This window comes from Podarcis filfolensis (assembly GCF_964270895.1).
Source record: "Podarcis filfolensis genome assembly, chromosome: 12".
NCBI classification, from domain to species: domain Eukaryota; kingdom Metazoa; phylum Chordata; class Lepidosauria; order Squamata; family Lacertidae; genus Podarcis; species Podarcis filfolensis.
Window position 1 is genome coordinate 11180550 of NC_139614.1, and position 21031 is coordinate 11201580.

Genomic DNA, 21031 nt, shown 5'->3' on the forward strand with positions numbered 1-21031 from the left:
CAGGTTAAGAACGGACCTCCGGAACGAATTAAGTTCTTAACCTGAGGTACCACTGTACTCCCTTTAGCCCAGCCTTGAGACCCAAGGCCATCTAGTGAGGTCACCTGAGCCAAGTTTGATGTATGATTCTGTGTTTAAAGTGGGGACTTTCCACTGGTCTTGAGCTTCTTTCCATGGACCAACGCTGGAATCTCAAGTCTCAGCTCTTGTTTCCAGGGCTTTCAGCTTCAAAAGGAAGTGCTGGCTCCTTTGCAACAGCTACAGAAGAGGTGTATTTACCAAACCATTGCTGGCATGTTTTTTTTTTCCTTGGGAGGAGTCAAGACCAACTTTTTCTTGGCTGGGCTCCCCGTGCCCTTTAAACAGCTGCACCACAAGCAGAAGTTATGTCAGGGAAGTTTGGTTTGCCATTTGGATGCAGTGATCGGGATATTTCAGCATCCGTTGCCAGCCCAAGTCTCTGCTACCAACCCAACCGGTACAAGAGGCTATAGGGTCAGCTGATTGTCATTCAGGCCTGGGGATGCCTTTTTGTGAATTTTTAAATTAAGTTTCCCCAAATTTCACACATACATTTCAATACATAAAACCTTTTCCCATTTCCCATCCCCTTTTCCATGGTGTCTCTATTTCGCTCCCTGTTCTGCCCCCCATCTTCTATCTCTTAAACCTTAACGAAACTACGATAACCTTCAATCCCTTCTGTCGATCATAGTTCAAATTCTGATCACATGTTCAACATATAATAGTATTTCTTCTAAGGATCCGAAAAGGGTTTCCGTTCTTCCACAAAACCATCGTCATTGGGTTCTCTTATTTTAGCTGTTAACTTGGACAGTTCTGCATAACCCACTACCTTTCTTACACATTCTTCTTTAGCGGATATTTCTGCTTCTTCCCATTTTTGTGTGTAGAGTGTTGTAGCTGCAGTTGGGGCTGCCTTAATGATTTTTATTATTTTCAGTAAGGAAAGTGACAGGAAAATCCAGCGGAAAGTGTGGGATAACATTTGCTTTAAGCTACATTATGTAATGTTCCTGCAATGAAATCCAAATGAATGCTCAATAAACAGCCAACAACACCAAGGTTGCAGGTTCGAGCCCCGTATGGGTAATAACACCAAGGTTGCAGGTTCAAATCCCACACTGCAGGGGGTTGGACTAGATGATCCTCAGTGTCCCTTCTAACTCTATGACTCTATGATTCTATGAATATACAGCCAATGTTGTGCAGACAAATCAGGATGAAGGCACAGAAGCCTTGGTAGTTAAGTGGATCAGACCTCAATCAGCCGGTAAAGCTAAATGTATATTGGCTAGGGGAACAGTGGTTTCAACTGTGATTCACTGGGCGCAACTGGTCTTCAGCAAGAGAGGATCAATTCAGTTGTCTGGTGGGCAGGAATTGACAGCCAATTGATCCTGTAAGTTGGCATCCATCTGTCTCAGGAGACAACAATCCAAGGGCCAACAATGATGCCGAAATCCAGCATCGACTGAGCTCTGTGAGTATGGCTTTCTCCCGATTGAAGTACAGAGTGTTTTAGGACCAGGACATTCGTAGGGAAACCAAAATGCTTGTTTACAAAGCTATTGTACTACCTACCTTACTATATGCTTGTGAAACATGGACCGCTTATAAACGCCATCTCCAACTCCTCGAAAGATTCCATCAACCGTGTCTCCGAAAAATTTTACACATCACTTGGGAAGACAGGCGAACTAATATCTGTGTACTAGAAGAAGCAAAGATCACCAGTGTTGAAGCAATGGTTCTTCAACATCAACTTCGTTGGACTGGTCATGTTGTGCGAATGCCTGATGATCATCTTCCAAAGCAACTACTCTATTCTGATTTTACAGATATAAATTTATAACAAAACCAAATACATATCAGTATAAAGAGATTTATCTGAATCTCCAGACTTCCCTCCATCTCCTCCATCAGTCCTATTGTCAACTTTTTCAATTGCATATTATTTCATAAACTATATTTTATATCTATCCATACTGTCCAAAGTATTTGCTACATTACAAGTGAAATTAAAATCCAGCTAATGTTTTCATCTGCTTACACTAGTCTCCTAAATAAATTATAATTTCCCCCCATTCTTTCTTGAAGTTTTTGTCTTCTTGGTCCTTGAGTTTTCCGGACAGTTTTGCCATTTCGGTGAAGTCTAACAGCTTGGTTTGCCATTCCTCTCTGGTAGGGAATCTTTCTTCTTTCCATTTCTGGGCTAATAGCATCCGTGCTGCTGTTGTCGCATACATGAAGTCTTTTCTGTTCCTTTGGGATGTTGGTACCTACAATTCCTAATAAGAAGTTTTCTGGGGGGGTTTTTTTGTTTTTTTTAACAAAAGTTACTTTAAACTTTTTTTTCCATTTCATTGTATATCATTTCCCAGAAAGCCTTTATTACCTTACACAACCACCACATATGATAAAAGTACCTTCTTTTTCTTTGCAGCAGGTATTTGTACTTGTTTTATACATTTTTGCTAGCTTACTAGAAGTCAAATACCAACGATACATCATTTTCATATAATTTTATCTCAGTGTACAACATGCCGTAAATTTTAAATCTGTTTCCCACAACCTTTCCTAATCTGCAATCTGAATATTATGCCTCAAATCCCTTGCCCAGTGTGTCATTACAGATTTAACCTGTTCATCTCCTTCTCACATTTCTTGAGCAGTTGCTGGGATAGGAACCAGGGAAAACCGGCTTGTTTCTCATATCGGCTGTGCGATGGCTGTGTGCCGTCATCATGGCACCAGCCTGCCTTTGTTTTCTATATTTTATCACTCCTGCCTATTTTCCTGTAAGTTCTTGGGCCACATGGCGCCGCAACACACTGAGGTGGGTCTGATAATCCTGTTTTGTGTGTGTGCAAGACTGCTTGTAATGTCAATGAAGCCTTACAGCTGTAATCAAAACGTAGAGTGCTTATCATCCCCAACCTCTTTGAGTACAAATATTATGCGGCGTGATTAAAGATAACTGCTATAGTAAACATTATGAATTAATTGGATGACACATTCCAGGGTTATGGATGGGAAATAATGTGAAGTTACCAGCTTTTGAAATTCCAGCTGTCTGAGCAGCAGAAATGACCATACAGTGGTACCTCGGGTTACATACGCTTCAGGTTACATACGCTTCAGGTTACAGACTCCGCTAACCCAGAAATAGTACCTCGGGTTAAGAACTTTGCTTCAGGATGAGAACAGAAATTGTGCTCCGGCCGCGCAGCAGCGGCAGGAGGCCCCATTAGCTAAAGTGGTGCTTCAGGTTAAGAACAGTTTCAGGTTAAGAACGGACCTCCGGAACGAATTAAGTACTTAACCCGAGGTACCACTGTATTATTAAATTGCTGCTGGATGGGGGGGGGGGGTTGAGAACTGACAGGAAAACCAGAAAGTGTCTGTTCCATTTTCACCTGAAAACACCTTGGCATATTTCAGTGAAATTTTCATTGTCCTCAAATTTTCTTCTATTTCCAATCCAAAACGCTAGACAGAATTTTGCACAGCATCCAAAGTCTCAGGGAGCAGAGCTTAAGGAAGCTGCCCAGTCTTGGAGCAAAGTTGCTGTGAAATTATTGCGCTATTCGTATCAGGGAAATTTTCAGCCAGATTGAGATCATGTTTAGGCAGTCGTTTCCCCTCTCTATATATTTTCCCCTAGACCTAGCGGCTAAGAGCCCTGCCCCTAACTCCACCAAGAGCCCCATGGGTTTGGGATGCTGAGTGCTAACCAACAGTTTACACAGACACTTTCAAGAGGCACAGATCTGCCTGAGACTGTGATTATTGTGTCCCAGACTTGGGGTGAAAAGCAGAAACGCTTTGGATTTTCGTGTGATCTGCTGAAATCAAAGCCTGCTAACGTTCAGCATTTTCCATTTTTGGGCTAACAAAACACGGGCCACAGCAGTAGCATACATAAATAACCTTTTTTGGCAATAAGTGGTATTCAGCAACAAAAGTTAATAAGAGTATGCAAAAATGAATTGATAAATGGATGAAAAGAGAGTCATAATATGTTAGGATATAGAGTTAAGATAAATGAAAGAGGGTAAGGATTTGCTGAATTGATTATGTAAATGGGAATGCAAAAAGGGGAGGTGTGAGGAGGTCAAGGAAACAAGCAAATGAGCTTAAAAATATCAAAAAATGGATTTGTTTTTTGTATTTTCCTTTTTTTTTCTTCTTTATGTATTTTTGAATTCTTCTTTTTCTTGGTTTTTCTTTTATTCTGTAAATCTTTGTTTTTTGTAAAACTCTAATAAATATCTTTTTTTAAAAAAAAACATAAATAACCTTTTTTGACACCTGGGAATTTCCATCTGGATTATCTCCAACAAAAAGGACTCTGGTTTTTTGTGTGTTTTTTTGGAAAAGTACTATTAAACATTTTTCCCCAATTCATTATGAATTATTTCCCAATACTCTTTTACAGGTCCACCACATATGAAGGAACTGCTTTCTTGACTGTTGGACCCACTCTTGTCCGTTTAGTCCGTCGGAGCCTGTATTCACATGCAGGAAGAATCCCAAACTCACTGAGAGTTTGAGACCAACAAACATATCCAGTGTCAGGAATGAGCCAGCTCCCAGTGAAGGTTTGCAGCTAACTGCAGAAAGCAGCCAGGAACAGAGAAGCTTTGATGTTAGTCAGACAAGGGAGAGCCGGCAGCTGCAGACTTCGGCTCTGCCTGACCTTGACGGGCAGGCTGATAAGGCAGTAGCTGAGAGCAGGCTGGAACACAGCCAAAGCTCTCCAGAAGCTCAAATAGGCGTGAACACACACACACAGACTCTATCGGAAATGGAAGGGGTTGGAGATGATCTAATCAGTCCAAGAAGTCGGCAAATGGGAGGGCTTCTAGACAGGAAGCAAAACAAAATACGGAAGGTGTGAAAGTTCAATATATACTGTAGACACAGGAAGCAGTCATCAGAAGGGTCATCTTGAGTGATAATGCTGGCGGCTGCAGTAGAGCTGTCCGGAGCTATCTGTTTGTTTTTGCAATAAATCCTCCTTTTTAATTACCTACGCTTACTGTGTCATCAAGCTGGGAACCTGGACTCCTGACATCCGACAAGCATATTTTACTGTAACTGCCATATGAGCAGTCCCATAGTTCTGCCCCAAGAACATTCACATTCAAAACCCTTTTTGTTTTCTATTAAATGGGAGTGATTTAAGATTATGGAACTCCTGACATGAAATCCACCTTTTCCTAGGCCTCACGAATAAACATTCTGTCTTTCTGTGTCACTAATAGATGTGATAACAATAGCTAGCACAAGAAATCCATGGTGTCACCAGGGCGCGCAGCCTAATGGATGTGAATGAAGGGAAGCAGCAGCCCGTATCATATTGGAGGGTGAAGCAGTTAATTGATCTACCAGTATTCATTCTTCATCAGTGCACTGTCTGCAGAAATCCTCCAAGTCATGTAATTGAGGAGACAGTAGGGATTACAGTCTAAAGTGATAAGCATGGATGGAAAGCCTGAGACGGCAGCAATCAATGCTGGCATTGCAGCTTCTCCCCCAAACCCCTGGAGACTGAAGAGAGTTAAAGTTTTGAGATGCCAAGTATTGACACCACTTCTCCACAAAAAGCCACCCCAGAACACTTCCTGGTTCTAGATACAATGGCACTTCAAAGGAAGGAATCGCATAAATCACTTGCATTTATCCTGCGGCGCTGTGGTCTAAACCACTGAGCCTCTTGGGCTTGGAGATTGGAAGGTTGGCAGTACGAATCCCCATGACGGGGTGAGCTCCTGTTGCTCTGTTCCAGCTCCTGCCAACCTAGCAGTTCGAAAGCACGCCAGTGCAAGTAGATACAGTGGTACCTCGGGTTAAGTACTTAATTCGTTCCGGAGGTCTATTCCTAACCTGAAACTGTTCTTAACCTGAAGCACCACTTTAGCTAATGGGGCCTCCTGCTACCGCCGTGCCGCCGGAGCACAATTTCTGTTCTCATCCTGAAGCAAAGTTCTTAACCCAAGGTACTATTTCTGGGTTAGCAGAGTCTGTAACCTGAAGCATCTATAACCTGAAGCGTATGTAACCCGTGGTACCACTGTAAATAGGTACTGCTGCGGTGGGGAAGGTAAACAGCATTTCTGTGTGCTCTGGTTTCTGTCACGGTGTTCTGTTGCACCAGAAGCTGTTTAGTCCTGCTGGCCACATGACCCGGAAAGCTGTCTGTGGCCAAACACCAGCTCCCTAGGCCTGAAAAGCAAGATGAGTGCCACAACCCCATAGTCGCCTTTGACTGGACTTTACCATCCAGGGGTCCTTTACCATTACCTTCTTTATCTTGCTTGGGAATTGATTATTGTACGAGTCACATTTAAGATCTCAACGGTTTCGTGAAAAACTCAGCTTCATATTTTCTTGAAAATTTGGGTGGGAGGGTGGAGAACACCGCCACCACTATAAGTATAGCTGTCAACTTTTCCCCTTTCTTGAGAGGAATCCTATTCGGAATAAGGGAATTTCCCTTAAAAAAGGGAAAACGATGACAGCTATGACCATAAGAGTCTAAAATTGAGCTACTGAGGGTGCATATTCTCCACAGTCACTGTTTTCTATGCCAGCTTCATCAATCTCGAGCAATTTCCCCTTTTGGAATCTACATTCTGCAAACAGGATGCCTGAACACAAAATGGCAACGTGAAAAGGTTGTGTGGTGTTCTGCACCCTGATCTCACCCTCAGTTTCCCCATCCATGCTGATCCTACCTGCTCTTTGCCTCTGAAGATGCTCAGAAGCAGACACACACACAGGGAAACCTGCATTTTCAGGATTCCAGGATTTCAGAGAGGCTTCAAAGTGTTTCTTTTTTAACATCTTTATTGGAAATTCAAAAAGTACATAATTACATGTGCACTAAACATGGTGAGATGTAAAGAAAAGAGAGAAAAAGAAGAAGAGAAACAGAACCTGTGTAGAAGGGAAAATAAAAGGGGAGGGGAGAACCCAAAACTGTATATTGTACGAAGTTGTTATTGTACTTCACCAGATCTTAACCTATTACAGTATTTGTAAGAATGGATTCCAAATATCATTGAATTTCTCCATGGCAAGTCTGCATTTATATGCAAGTTGTTTGTATGTTGCAAGTTGTATAAGTCTTCAATCCAATCGTAGAAGGGAGCCACATTTTTATTTTTCCAATGCATCAGTATCAGTCTTTTTCCCATGATCGGGGAACGGAGAGTCCACTCGTATTTTCCTTTCATAAGGTTCCATGTGCTGGGTATATAATTCAAGAGGATATTTTGCTCTGGAAACGGAAGCTTGTTCTGTACAGTTCTGTTGATGGTTTCAATTACCTTCAGCCAAAAATCTTTCAGTACAAGACAATGAAAAAACATATGCTTTAGAGAAGCATTATACTTGTTACATCGGCAATAGATAGCCCTTTTTTAAACAAACGTAATGGGGTCCAGTATATTCTAAATATTGTTTTTTTGTTGTTGTATGAGCCTCAAAGTGTTTCATGAGGGAAAGTTGAGGGAGGAGCAGGCAGGGATGGAGATGGTGAGGAAATTGATGGCACACACAGAAACACCATGTGCACATTGCACACAGAGGCATAAACGGATCTTGTGATGGCCTGGGACTTGGGCTTGGACTCGGAACCAGAGAAGACTCAGGCGTCACCTGAACCAAGTCTGGGGCCTGATCCTGAAGAGTTCCAGTCTGCACAGGTTCCCCTGCAACAAACACCAGCTGGGCCGAGTCAGGGGCCTGATCCTGCCCTGGCTCCAGATGCGGGGATTACCTCGTTGCCTCCAGCTGGGCCATCGTTTACAGCTGCTCCACTACCGGTTGGGTCAGGGGAGGCTGAGGCAGCCCCTGGGTCTGGTAACCCACCGACGTCTCCCGAGCTGCAGAGACTGAGGTCTGAGAGAAGGAGAGACCTGATACTCGCAGGAGGAGTGCTTGCCTTTGGGTGAAACAGGGAGGTGAGTCGCCGGGGGATCAGGACCAGCCGCTACCCCAACAAAGATAAAAGGCTGTCGGACCCCGCTCCAGGTTGTGGGAGCAACATTGCCGTATGCTAGATCCTGCCTGAGATCCTGTACCTGTCCTTGCCTTTTGTCCTGCCTTGGCCCTGTCGGAATGACTCCCAGCGGAACCTGCAGATTCTGGTCTGGTCCTGGACCACGTTTCATGGGTTACCCCTGGGCCCAGCACAACTCTGTGCATTACTACTGCTTGGAAAAAGTAATAAAGGCTCTTTATTACTGAGAGCCAGCGTGGTGTAGTGGTTAAGAGCGGTAGTCTCGTAATCTGGGGAACCGGGTTTGCGTCTCCGCTCCTCCACATGCAGCTGCTGGGTGACCTTGGGCTAGTCATACTTCTTTGAAGTCTCTCAGCCCCACTCACCTCACAGAGTGTTTGTTGTGGGGGAGGAAGGGAAAGGAGAATGTTAGCTGCTTTGAGACTCCTTAAAGGGAGTGAAAGGCAGGATATCAAATCCAAACTCTTCTTCTTCTTCTTTCCCACTGAGCCAATAAGGACACTCCCAGTGTCCTTATTTTCCAGGGACAGTTCACACAAATTCACCCCTAAAGACAGCCATACAATACGTTAAATGTTTGTACTGTGCTTTAAAAAAATGCCTACAACTGGCTTATTGTTTTTATGGATTTATCATGGAGTCTGTCTGTCGCACGTCCATCTGTATATATATATGGGCAAGTGTCTTGCATCTTTTCAGATTTCAAAATTAAGCAATTCACCGATTTGTCAGGGAGCCAGCCGTATTACTCATTCATGCAAGATGTCAGTACAGAAATATATCCCAAATTTTGGTTTATGTAAGTGAAGCAAATGTGAGGGTTTTATTTCCACATAACATTTCTAACCACATCTTCCATCTGCTGTTTTGAAGTCTGATCCCACCCCTCAACGCAAGGATGCAATTTGAAGGCAGAGTGTACAAAAATAATTGTACATCTTCTCCTTTGGGGGGGGCAAGCAAATCCATATCAGATAATAACCTGCTTCCCTGCCCCCCGCCAATAAAACAGTCAGTCATGTCCTATTTAAAAAGCGCTCGTTTGCACTCACTTGAAGGTGATATTTAATGCTGCACAGCTAGAGTGGTATCAATCTGCTTTCTGAACCAATTTATTCTGCCCTTGCTGTATATTCAGCTACCATAAACAGCTCCTTTGTAGTTGCCACAAAGTTAAAAACAAGCTATTCAAGGGCTGAAAAGCTGGTACAAGTTTATTCCGAAGGGGAAAGAAAAAGATATTGTCCAGTGGTGCTAATTTAAAGGAGGGTCGCAAGATGAAAACTTAAAGTTAAGATTTCGAAGGATGTTCTAATAATGAGATCATCTGAAACATGTACTGTGCTATTGTGCTATTATAGAATTCAAGACATTGCCTTAAAATAATAATGCCCCTTTAAAAAAACAACCAGAATTTGCTTTTGGGATTAAAATCAGCAGGGTGACATAAAAGCCTTGGAAAACTTAGAAAGACAATTAGTGTGAAATGTATCGTTTGGGTTTCAGTCCTATGAAAATGTAAACGGTAATGAATTCTATGTTACTTCTGAGCAAACATTTGGTAGATTATGTGGTTAAGATGCGTGTTCAACACTTAACGCCTCCCAACGTCCAATTATTATTTGCACATGTAAAAGAGCCATCAGGGATCTTACAACAGTACAGGGATTTCTCTATCACCTTAAGCAGTTTTCAGTGAAATTGGTAAACACATTTAGCTGTGAGTCTTCAAGTGGCGAGAGATCAAGTGACGTCTACACACAATGGCAGTAGCCCTACTTTTGATATTACTATTGTACATTTACGAACATGGGTTCTTTTCGTATCAGTTGGCACCCAGGATGGGCAATATTCCCTGTTCCAAACTGATTGTACCGTTAGGAAATCTACACACTTTTATTGTCTATTTATATTTTCTTTTTTAAAAATTATTTTAAATTCATTTTTAAATTTAACAGTTAGCATCACAAATAAGTCATATTCCTATGCATGTAGGATTCTCTGAATCCCTGGACTTCCCTCCATGGTTTCCATAGTTATTCTTTTCCAACTGCATCGTATAATATTCTCCATATTTTCTTAAAACTCAATTCTCATCATAGTTTTTGTTACATTGCAAGTGTTTTTTAAAACCCTGCTAGTGTTTTTAATTGTTTACAGTGTTCTTTTAAGTAACTCATAATCCCCCCCCATTCTTTATTAAATTTAATGTCCTCGATCTCTGATCTTCCCAGTCATTTTTGCCATTTCGGCATAGTCCATCATCTTTATCAGCCATTCTTCTCTTGTAGGTATTTTATCTTCCTTCCATCTTTGGGCTAATAACATCCTTGCGGCTGTCGTAGTGTACATAGACAGTCTTTTCTGCTCCTTTGGTATTTCTGGACCTGGAATTCCTAATAGAAAGAGCACTCACACTTTACATTGTGGGTGCCCTTTGTGGGATCACGTGTGGTGCTACAGTTTCCAGGGAGCTTACTGGCAAACTGGGGCTGGCCTGCCTCTCAGTGTTTATTTTTGGAGGCTCACGCCCAGCCTCCGTAATCAAGTTTCTTGCTGTGAGGTGGGGCCAGCCCCATTTATAAATACAGTGGTACCTCGGGTTAAGTACTTAATTCGTTCCGGAGGTCCGTTCTTAACCTGAAGCTGTTCTTAACCTGAAGCACCACTTTAGCTAATGGGGCCTCCTGCTGCCACCGCGCTGCCAGAGCACGATTTCTGTTCTCATCCTGAAGCAAAGTTCTTAACCCAAGGTACTATTTCTGGGTTAGCGGAGGCTGTAACCTGAAGCGTATGTAACCCGAGGTACCACTGCAGAGGGTGGAGCCGACAATAGCCAGGCAGTCGGCTCTGGAGATTCACCCTCCCTACCCTCCCTTTGTTTAATGTTTCTTGTTTGTGTTGGGGTGCTGGCGGGGAGACGGGGGCATTTGGCAGGCCCCCAGCTGGCTCCAGCCACTGGCCGGCAGCTCTGTGATCTCCAGTCATCAATCAGCGACACGAGCCTCGGATACGTTTATAAGCTGTGCACGCTCTTATCAGCAGAATGGATAAATCCTCACAACGGAAGTGGTGGAGAGAGACACGTGTAAGCACTATTTGCAAGCATTTATTCAGCATAGTTCAGGAACAAAGGAAAAACATGTCTGCTTCCCTTCGTGTCCAGCAAAACAGCAATAGCAAAAGCAATATACAAAACGGAAGTTCCCAGCAGACTTGTGCTGGAAGTAAACAGGCATGTGACACACAACAGTCATGCCTGTCCCTTTTAAGGTGGAACGGAACTATATCCTAACAGTCTGCAGGTTAACTTTTTCTTCCTGTTTAGCGGGCGCTGCTATGGTCTTTGACTGGTTGCTGTTGAAGGACCGGGAAGAAATTTTCCGACATTGGCAGGTTTTGTCTTCCCTGTAGCAATTTGCCACAACTTTGGCGGTTATGGCCTTGGGTGGAATCCTTTAGTCTTTTCTTCCCTATGTGGTGTGTGTGTGTGTGTGTGTGAAGTGGTGACTCACCCCCCTGCGGCGGCCATTCCAGGGTCCCCCTCTTAAAGGGATTATATATATATGGGTGACACTGGCCATACACTGAAAGGTCATCAGTGAACTACCCTACCTGCTACACTTACGTCTCGCAAAGCACCCCCACATCCCATTTACCCTGATGAGCCCCCGTTTCCCCCTGGCTGGGGGGCTGGGAGGGATACCGACCCAAGGCCTAGGTCTTCCAACATTCGGATGTTTAATAAAGTTGTGGCTGAATTTTAATTCCATATAATGTTGTCAGAGTCTTTATTCCTTCCTTATTATCCCTGGGGGCTGGGGCTGTCGCCACCTGGTCACGCAAAAGCTTCTGGTCTATTTATGTTTATATTCACCTGTCTTGAGCAGACAACTCTGGAGGTGGTGAACATTGTTACTACCCTTCCAGCGCATTCTCAGCTTGGAAGGAGGTCTGCAGAAAAAGCCATGGCTATGGAAAGGGGCCATAGCTCTGGGTTAGATCACATGCTTTATGTGCAGAAGATCCCAAGTTCACACCTTGGCACCTGGACTTAAAAAAATCAGGCAGGGGGTGATATGAAGTACCTCTGGCTAAGAACCTGGAGAAGTCCAACTGCCAGTCAGAATAGATGATATTGACCTTCAAGGACAAAGCGTGTTCTACTTAATAGAGACCACGTGTCGTGGGCGGGTCTAGCAGGCCACCCCACTGTTGCCGGGCAGTTCCGTTTGGATGGCCTCAGGCTGTGATTGGGCAGTTGGGTTTCTGGGAGATTTTGATGTTGCCAATTTCTGGGTTGGGCCCAAGGTCTTAAATACTGGACACGCAGCTTCGAGCGGCCTCTTTGCTGCGTGCACCGGATCACCCGCCCACCCTCCCTGAATTGGGGATTTGTGCTTGACCGTGCTATGCCTGTCATGGGGTTGCCTGCTTTTGGGGCAGAGGCCTGGTAGGAATTTTGTCCATTTGGCTGATTGGCTGGGGCCATTTGGTTTTTGCCTACTGCGTAGCAAATCGTCACAACTTGTAAGGTTGCGGTTAGGTATTGGTTAAAAGATTGGTTGGTGGAGGGGTAAGTGCCTACCCCTCTAATACTGCTGCTGCAAGGGAATTCCGTTAAAGGAATCCAGGGGCTTGCCATGCTTTCGTCCAAATCCCTGGCATGGGGCTTGGGCAAGCCCCAGGGAGCATGTGGGGAGAGGTGAGGGTCTGGTGCCCAGTTTCATTTCTCCCCAAAATTGTTTTCCCTTACTGGCTTCCGCTGGAATCCGGAAGTCGGTTCTGTCCCTGAGCAAGGACAGATCGTCGTAACCAATGCCTAAGCAACCACTCACATTTATGTATTTAAATAAAGTTGTGGCCAAAATTATGCCAAAAACCTTAAACAAAAAATTTCGTGTGAATTGTGAGTTATTTTGGGGTGGCTTGGGGACCTCGACATGCAAAGAGTTTAGCCTGTTTTAACTCAACTTCATAAGTCTCTGTCCCCTCTTAGCTACCTCATTCATTGGCTCCTACTAACCTTGAGTTCCCATTATATTTCCAGGTTGTTCCAACCGTTGCCTGAGCAACCATGTTTCTCCGTGTTTGTTGCTCTTATTCCTTACTTCCATAAATACACTCTGCTGCTTCTTGCCTCTTCATTGCATCTATTCTGACCACTTCCTTCTTGTTATCCTGGTCTCCATCCCAGTCTTGCCCCCTGCATTCGGTCCAGATACATCTCTTGGCTCTAACCTTGGCTCCTCTTCCATTGCATCTGTGAACAGCTTTTTGGCACGGTTTTTCTCAGCTTCCCACCTCAGCCATAGCCTCTGTTCAGGCTCCAGGGCACCGAATCCTTTGGAAGGATTTTCTCTATCCAAACCTGGAATGGAGGAGCTGGAGTTGCCTGCCCTTCCAATGCATAATTAAGAAATCAAGATTTCTTTGATTAGCAATGTTAATGTTATTACTACTTCTGAATGAGCCACAGGGAAAATGAAGAAAGTCACAGCAAAAAAAGGGTCCCAGAATTGTGTGTTAAAACACTCTCTCCATCTAATTTATCAGCACAATCCAATATTTAAAACAAAGAATATGAATTATGGAAGAGAACAAAGGACGCCTGTTAATTTTCCAGTGATGTACAGTAAAATGAAAGCTTTCTTCTAAGAATATGGTGTTCTCGAGGCTCTGTCTGGGGATCTACAGACAAATAGAAATGTCCTTACAGCTTTTCCTTTCCTCTTTCTTTATACCATGCCCTAGCCAGCTTTTCAAAATTATATAATATATAATCTGCCTGTGGTTTGACTGAATCCAAGACTGTGATTTAAGGCACGGCTCTGCCTTAGGTTAGCAGAGCACACTCTCTTTTCAAGCAAAAATTATGCAAGGATTTGTTTATTTTTGCACCAGCTGCAATACATAAATTTAGTTTCATTCTTGTTGGCTTCATGTGTCAAGACCATGCAAGGAAGGGCCACGAGCCATTCTGCAGTAATGCAGAGGCTATGGGTCTCCAACCATTTGCATTTTGCCGTAAGTGGCATAGACAATGGACATTTGTGGCACTTCTGCAAAGGGAGCAGGATGGTAAGGGGCCAGGTCTGTGTTCCAGCTTAGGAATGGAGGAAGCTGCCTTATCCTGAGATAGATCTTTGGTCCACCTACCTCAGTACTGCACATCATTTACCCAGTGGCATAGCGTGGGTTGCCAGCGTTCAGGGCCACACGGAGGGGGTGGGTGGGAGGGAAACAGATGGAGTATGCATGCACATTCAACTGCCTAGTGGCATCTGCAACACCCGGGAGATCATGCCTGCTTTTTCCGAGAACACAACCACCAAAGATGCAGCTTGACGTGTTTCTGGAGGACCAGAAAGCCTCTCCAGCAGCGACACAATGGACGAACACAGGTCAGGAAAAATATAGAGGAGGAGGAGATGCAACATTTAGAAAGAGTCGCATATTCTTGGGTATGTCAACTACTTCTAATATAAAGTATGGATAGACCTGTTAACCTGTTCAGGTCATTGAATAGTTCCCACCTGGAAATTCTGATTATCATAAATGTCTTCCCCCCCCCCCTTTTTAAGGCTTCCAGACATGGGCTTACTGTAGTCTGAACAAGGTGAATTATACAAAAGAGAGAAAAGCTCAAAAGAAATGCTGGTGGAAATCTGTCATAAATCACCTGAGGCTGGAAGAAAATTAGGTTTGGTCACCTGAGCCAGCCTGAGGCTATTATCCTATTCACTTTGTATGCTGACAAGATATTTATTTGCCTTAACATGTTCCATATAAAGTAAGCATGCTGCATCATTTTAGGACATCACAAGAAAATAGGAAGCAAGTCCGGCATTCTTGGGCAGCTGCCAGGGTCCCACGGCCTCTGCCTGCCCCCAAAATTCAACAATGTTCGGGGTGTCCTGGTTTTTACTTTTTGAAATATGGCAACTCTAGTGGCATGGATGCGAAAGTGAGAGAGATAGAAGTGTATAGCACAGTTCACTACCTAAACAATCCTGCAAACTACCCATTTTTGGGTCAGGTCTTGCCCACCACTCTGCCCCCTGACAGATTACTCCTGAAATAACGTGTCCTTCAACTGAAAACTTTAACAAGAAAAACAACAACAATTTATTTATACCCCGCTCATCAGGCTGAGTTTCCCCAGCCACTCTGGGCGGCTTCCAACAAAAGATTAAAATACAATAATTCATCAAATATTAAAAACTTCCCTAAACAGCTGCTGCCTTCAGATGTCTTCTAAAAGTCAGATAGTTGTTTATTTCTTTGGCATCCCACTAAAGCATCAAATCTGAGAGCCTTAGAGCAACACACCCTCCATTATTTCTCCAACATGGAAATAGGGACGTCCCATTACGTAAGGATAATTTTACTATTTATACACCACACATCTGACTGGGTTGCCCCAGCCACTCTGGGCAGCTTCCAACATATAAAAAAACATAATAAAACATTAAACATTAAAAACCCTTCTCTATACAGGATTGCCTTCAGACGGCTCAGGAGTCGGATAACTCCATATCCTCCAACATTTCTCCAATGAAAATAGGGACATCCTACCACGCCCTCCAGCATTTCTCTGATGAAAATAGGGACGTCTTGAGGAAAAGAGGGAAAGTTACTTATCTCCTTGGCTCGGGGGCTGCATACCTCCATACTCTCCAAAATTCATCTGATGAAAATAGGGATGTCCTAAGGAAAAGGGATAAAATCAGAAACCGGGACGTCTTCTCTAAATTAGGGACAACCCTGAAAAATAGGTACACCTAGAGGGTCTGTAGCAACCCACCCTGGGAAACACAAAGATAATAGCAGCGGCCATAAGGAAATCTCTTCTCCCTTTCCTCCAACCATATCTTTGATGGGACTTTCAGGTAATATTTTATAAGCAGGTGTGCACTTGTGCATCCAATTTCCTTTGCCTTTGTTCACAGTAGGGGACACACACTGGGACTGACCATCATCGAGTGCTTCCATATGTTGGCAAGCCTAACACACAAGCTTTCATGTTCAAAGGGGTTGGGAAGTTTGAAGGTTGAGAGGCCGTCGCAGAATGTTGAGGGACTCGTCTTTGATCTTCCTACTCCTCAGTTCTTACAGGCAAAGCCAAGCTAATTGCTGTTTTTTATATATATAAAAAACCCTATTTTAATTTAACACCCTTCCATATTCTGTTTGCTATCTCGCCATTGCTTTTTATCGCACCCTGTAGGAAAAATAGTAGCCAAACGGATAAAAAATGGACCCACATAGCTGTTTAAAATGACCATTGAACTCAATGGAGCTTACTTTTGTTTATACATGTACAGTGGTACCTCGGGGTACAGACGCTTCAGGTTACAGATGCTTCAGGTTACAGACTCTGCTAACCCAAAAATAGTACCTCAGTTTAAGAACTTTGCTTCAGGATGAGAACAGAAATTGCATAGTGGCGGCGCGGCGGCAGCGGGAGGCCCCATTAGCTAAAGTGGTGCTTCAGGTTAAGAACAGTTTTAGGTTAAGAACAGGCCTCCAGAACAAATTAAGTTCTTAATCCGAGGTACCACTGTATCGGATTGTGCTGTTAGACTGAGGCCACTGTGTGGGGGTTAAAAAACAAGAGATGTCCCTTGAAGCTTGGGAACAGGTGGCTATAGCTTTTTAAATGGTTCTGTTGAGTGCAACTAATGTATATGCAACACGTTAAAGGGGAAATAATCTGCAGTTTGGATTAGGTCTGCTAACTAATTATTTAGTGTAATCAGCAGACTTTTAATTGCTCAATTAAATTTAAATCAGTGTGCATATTACCAAACCTCAGTAAATGCTGGGGTTAAAAAAGAAAAGAAAAAAGATACTGAAGCAAAGGCACAGTTTTGTCCGGAGAAGTTGAAATTCAATAAAAAGCCACCCCAGATCATTGCAGAAAGGAGCTCTTTGAAGTAGTTAGAGGGCTAAACTAGATGAGACGCTAAATGTGTCTTTGTATTTAATGTGCACTTTAAAAAAAAAATGCATATAGCATTGTAAATAAAGGCCTCAGGATAAAATGTCTGTGTCTTTAAGAATCCAGTGCAGCTAGCACAATTGCCATGACCCATGTATTTCACTTTACAGAGGGTGGTCCTCTATTTGAAGTTGGGTTGGCTCTGGGGGCAGGGGTAGACTTTAGTAATCTTTCGTAAAATGTCGCCTTATGTGGGCCCAATATTCGGTCTTCTCTGTTATGGATCTTCTCAGTTCAGAGCCCCCTCGGTTCAGCGCCCTGTTCAGGGCAACGGCCTGCCACACCCTAAATCTGGCGCTGCTGGGAGACCTCCATTCATCCCAGAGAGCTACCATTCAAAGAATCATAGAATCACAGAATTTTAAATTTCGAAGGGTCCATTGAGTCCAATCCCTTGCACTTAAGGAATATGTAGCTGATCGAACCTGCAACCTTGTTCATATCTGCACCATGCTCTAACCGACTGAACTATCCATTCTCAGAGTTCTTTGGGAAGTGGGATCGGTTGTTAAACTGCTCTGGGGACAGTAGATCTGTGAGGGGAATAGGGGTCCCCCAAAAACATTATAGAATGAGAAAAATTCATTGGGTTGACCTCTTGCTTGCTACAGACCAACGCCAAAGCCTAGTGCGTAGGATGTTATGCCAGTCATTCACATTGAGTGAGCAACATCATCTGATTATTTTTTTTTTTAGCAGAGTCAGGTCATGTTACTTGGGTCTGATGTCTTCGTAAATGTGGTTAGGATTGACACATTCCTTCATGCTCTCTTTTTATGTGATGGCTTGACAGCGAAGTAAGTTAAGGCTGAAGTTCACGATAGAAGTTCATGTCAGTTCTAATTGCTACTGATGTTATTGTTATGTCCCCCCAGAGTTACATTTGGCTCGCTGAGTTCACTCTGGTGATGTAATGGGACCTTCATGTAAATGTCAATGAGCTACTTTAGTCTCTCCCTATGATCTGTAACATCAGAATAAACCTCCACTGCAACCTTTGGACTTGCTGTTCTTCCCCTCCTCAAGCGGGGGGGGGGGGATAATTTAAACTGAAGGGAGAAGTGCAGAAATTTCAGCTGACTATTTTTGGTGTCACTACAGTCGTACCTTGGTTTTTGAACAGCTTAGTTCACAAACAACTTGGAACTTGAACGTAGCAAACTCGGAAGTAGGTGTTCCGGTTTGCAATCACAGGGTTCTGTCTTGGGCCCAGTCTTATTCAACATCTTTATCAACGACTTGGATGATGGACTCAAGGGCATCCTGATCAAATTTGCAGATGACACCAAACTGGGAGGGGTGGCTAACACCCCAGAGGACAGGATCACACTTCAAAACGACCTTGACAGATTAGAGAACTGGGCCAAAACAAACAAGATGAATTTTAACAGGGAGAAATGTAAAGTATTGCACTTGGGCAAAAAAAAATGAGAGGCACAAATACAAGATGGGTGACACCTGGCTTGAGAGCAGTACATGTGAAAAGGATCTAGGAGTCTTGGTTGACCACAAACTTGACATGAGCCAACAGTGTGACGCGGCAGCTAAAAAAGCCAATGCAATTCTGGGCTGCATCAATAGGAGTATAGCATCTAGATCAAGGGAAGTAATAGTGCCACTGTATTCTGCTCTGGTCAGACCTCACCTGGAGTACTGTGTCCAGTTCTGGGCACCACAGTTCAAGAAGGACACTGACAAAGTGGAACGTGTCCAGAGGAGGGCAACCAAAATGGTCAAAGGCCTGGAAACGATGCCTTATGAGGAACGGCTAAGGGAGCTGGGCATGTTTAGCCTGGAGAAGAGGAGGTTAAGGGGTGATATGATAGCCATGTTCAAATATATAAAAGGATGTCACATAGAGGAGGGAGAAAGGTTGTTTTCTGCTGCTCCAGAGAAGCGGACACGGAGCAATGGATCCAAACTACAAGAAAGAAGATTCCACCTAAACATTAGGAAGAACTTCCTGACAGTAAGAGCTGTTCGACAGTGGAATTTGCTGCCAAGGAGTGTGGTGGAGTCTCCTTCTTTGGAGGTCTTTAAGCAGAGGCTTGACAACCATATGTCAGGAGTGCTCTGATGGTGTTTCCTGCTTGGCAGGGGGTTGGACTCGATGGCCCTTGTGGTCTCTTCCAACTCTATGATTCTATGATTCTATGATTCTATGATTCTATGATCTTTGCCTCAGGAACTGAATGTCCGGCGCGACTTCCGATTGGCTGCAGGACACTCCTGCAGCCAATCAGAAGCCACACCTTGGTTTCCGAATGCTCCAGAAGTCAAACGGATTTCCGGAACTCATTCTGTTCGAAAACCAAGGTACGACTGGTTTTTTTGTTTTTTTTAAGTCACTGTGAATCAGTGATGAAATAAGGTTGTGCAAACCATATTTTGGAAATAGTTCTGAAGACAAGTAATATTGCTAAGGATGCAATCCAGTTGATTCTTACTAGTAACTTTTGTAAACCCTTTGCAGAGGATATTGACCATTATATTACTGAGTATGGATTTTATAAAGATTCCCATGGAAAAGAAATTTAGTTGTGCAAGAATTTGGTGACACACCTAGTGAGTTTGTATGCTTTTTTATAATGAAAACTAAGTGACGTGGGGTTTTTTTATATTTACACTGGCAACCGGGGAATTAAGAGCTACATTTGTGGCTCAATTCTGAGTGTTCTTTCTGTTTGGTTACGGCTTATAGCTAAACAAATAAAAGCATTTGCTAGTCATCACTGAGTAAGTCCACCTGAACTCAATGCACTTACTCTCAAGGACACAAACAGCACCAGTCTTCAGGTGTTTCTTAGTCAGAAATATTTTACGAGGGGTTTTGTCCTAGTTTTTGTGGATTTGGTGTGCAGGAATAGATTGATAGAGATTGATTCAGGCAATTTTCACTCAGCAAAGGATCATCCTTGCCATTAGAGGGTGGACGTTTCTTTGCATACAACCCATCAAATCAACATTAGAACCTACATTTCTCTTGTTGGAGCAATTATGGGAAACGAAACCTTTTGACAAAATATGCTTTGTAGTCTTGAAAACTTGTAATCCATGTGTTTGCATATGTGAAGAAAAATGGGACGGGGTGAATAAGGCAACAGATTTTGAAACTTGTTGAAAATCTGCCAAGATATGCTCATCACTTTTTGCTTTAGCAACACTGTTTTGCCCTTTTCCTACCATTGTGTATATGTAAGTGCCATGTGTTTGGGGTCATGTTCCAAGAAGGTTGCCATGCATGTTGTTCTGGGACATGGGGGGCAAAGCAGGAAGTTCTCCAAGTCCAAGAGAACAGGATGATTGTATGATGAAAAAGGATAAGTTGTCTAGAGAGTGGTGCTTCTTAAGCATCCCCTGTGATAGAGCACAGATTTAGTCATGGAGATTGAAATGAAACCCACAAATTCTTTCAACTTGTGTCCTAATACCTTTGTAAAGGTAAAGGGACCCCTGACCATTAGGTCCAGTCATGACTGACTCTGGGGTTGCGGCGCTCATCTCGCTTTATTGGCCGAGGGAGCCGGCATACAGCTTCCGGGTCATGTGGCCAGCATGACTAAGCCGCTTCTGGTGAACCAGAGCAGCACACTGAAACACTGTTTACCTTTCCACCGGAGTGGTACCTATTTATCTACTTGCTCTTTGAGTGCTTTTGAACTGCTAGGTTGACAGGAGCAGGGACCGAGAAATGGGAGCTCACCCCGTCGTGGGGTTTCGAACCACCGACCTTCTGATCGGCAAGTCCTAGGCTCTGTGGTTTAACCCACAGCGCCACCCGCATCCCTTTGTATCTGTGCTAAATCCTCCCTGTCATTCTACGATGCCCTTTTTTGTGTGAGATTGCTTTGGAGCCATTATTATTTCCTTCAGATTTAACAATCCCGACATGATGTGGTGTCACCTGCAAATATGCATCCTGCCATGAAATGGTTTCATCTCCAGGTCACAAATAATTTAAATATTCTCACGAA

General features: G+C 43.5%; 1 long non-coding RNA gene across 1 annotated transcript in view; it reads left to right on the forward strand.

The window, feature by feature from the left end:
* The window catches only part of LOC310745645, a 31533-nt gene extending 26553 nt beyond the window's left edge, over nt 1-4980 (forward strand). The window contains exon 3 of the long non-coding RNA XR_014540271.1: nt 4463-4980. This is a non-coding gene — a long non-coding RNA (uncharacterized lncRNA). The remainder of the gene's footprint in view (nt 1-4462) is intronic.
* Nucleotides 4981-21031: the final 16051 nt, after the last annotated feature.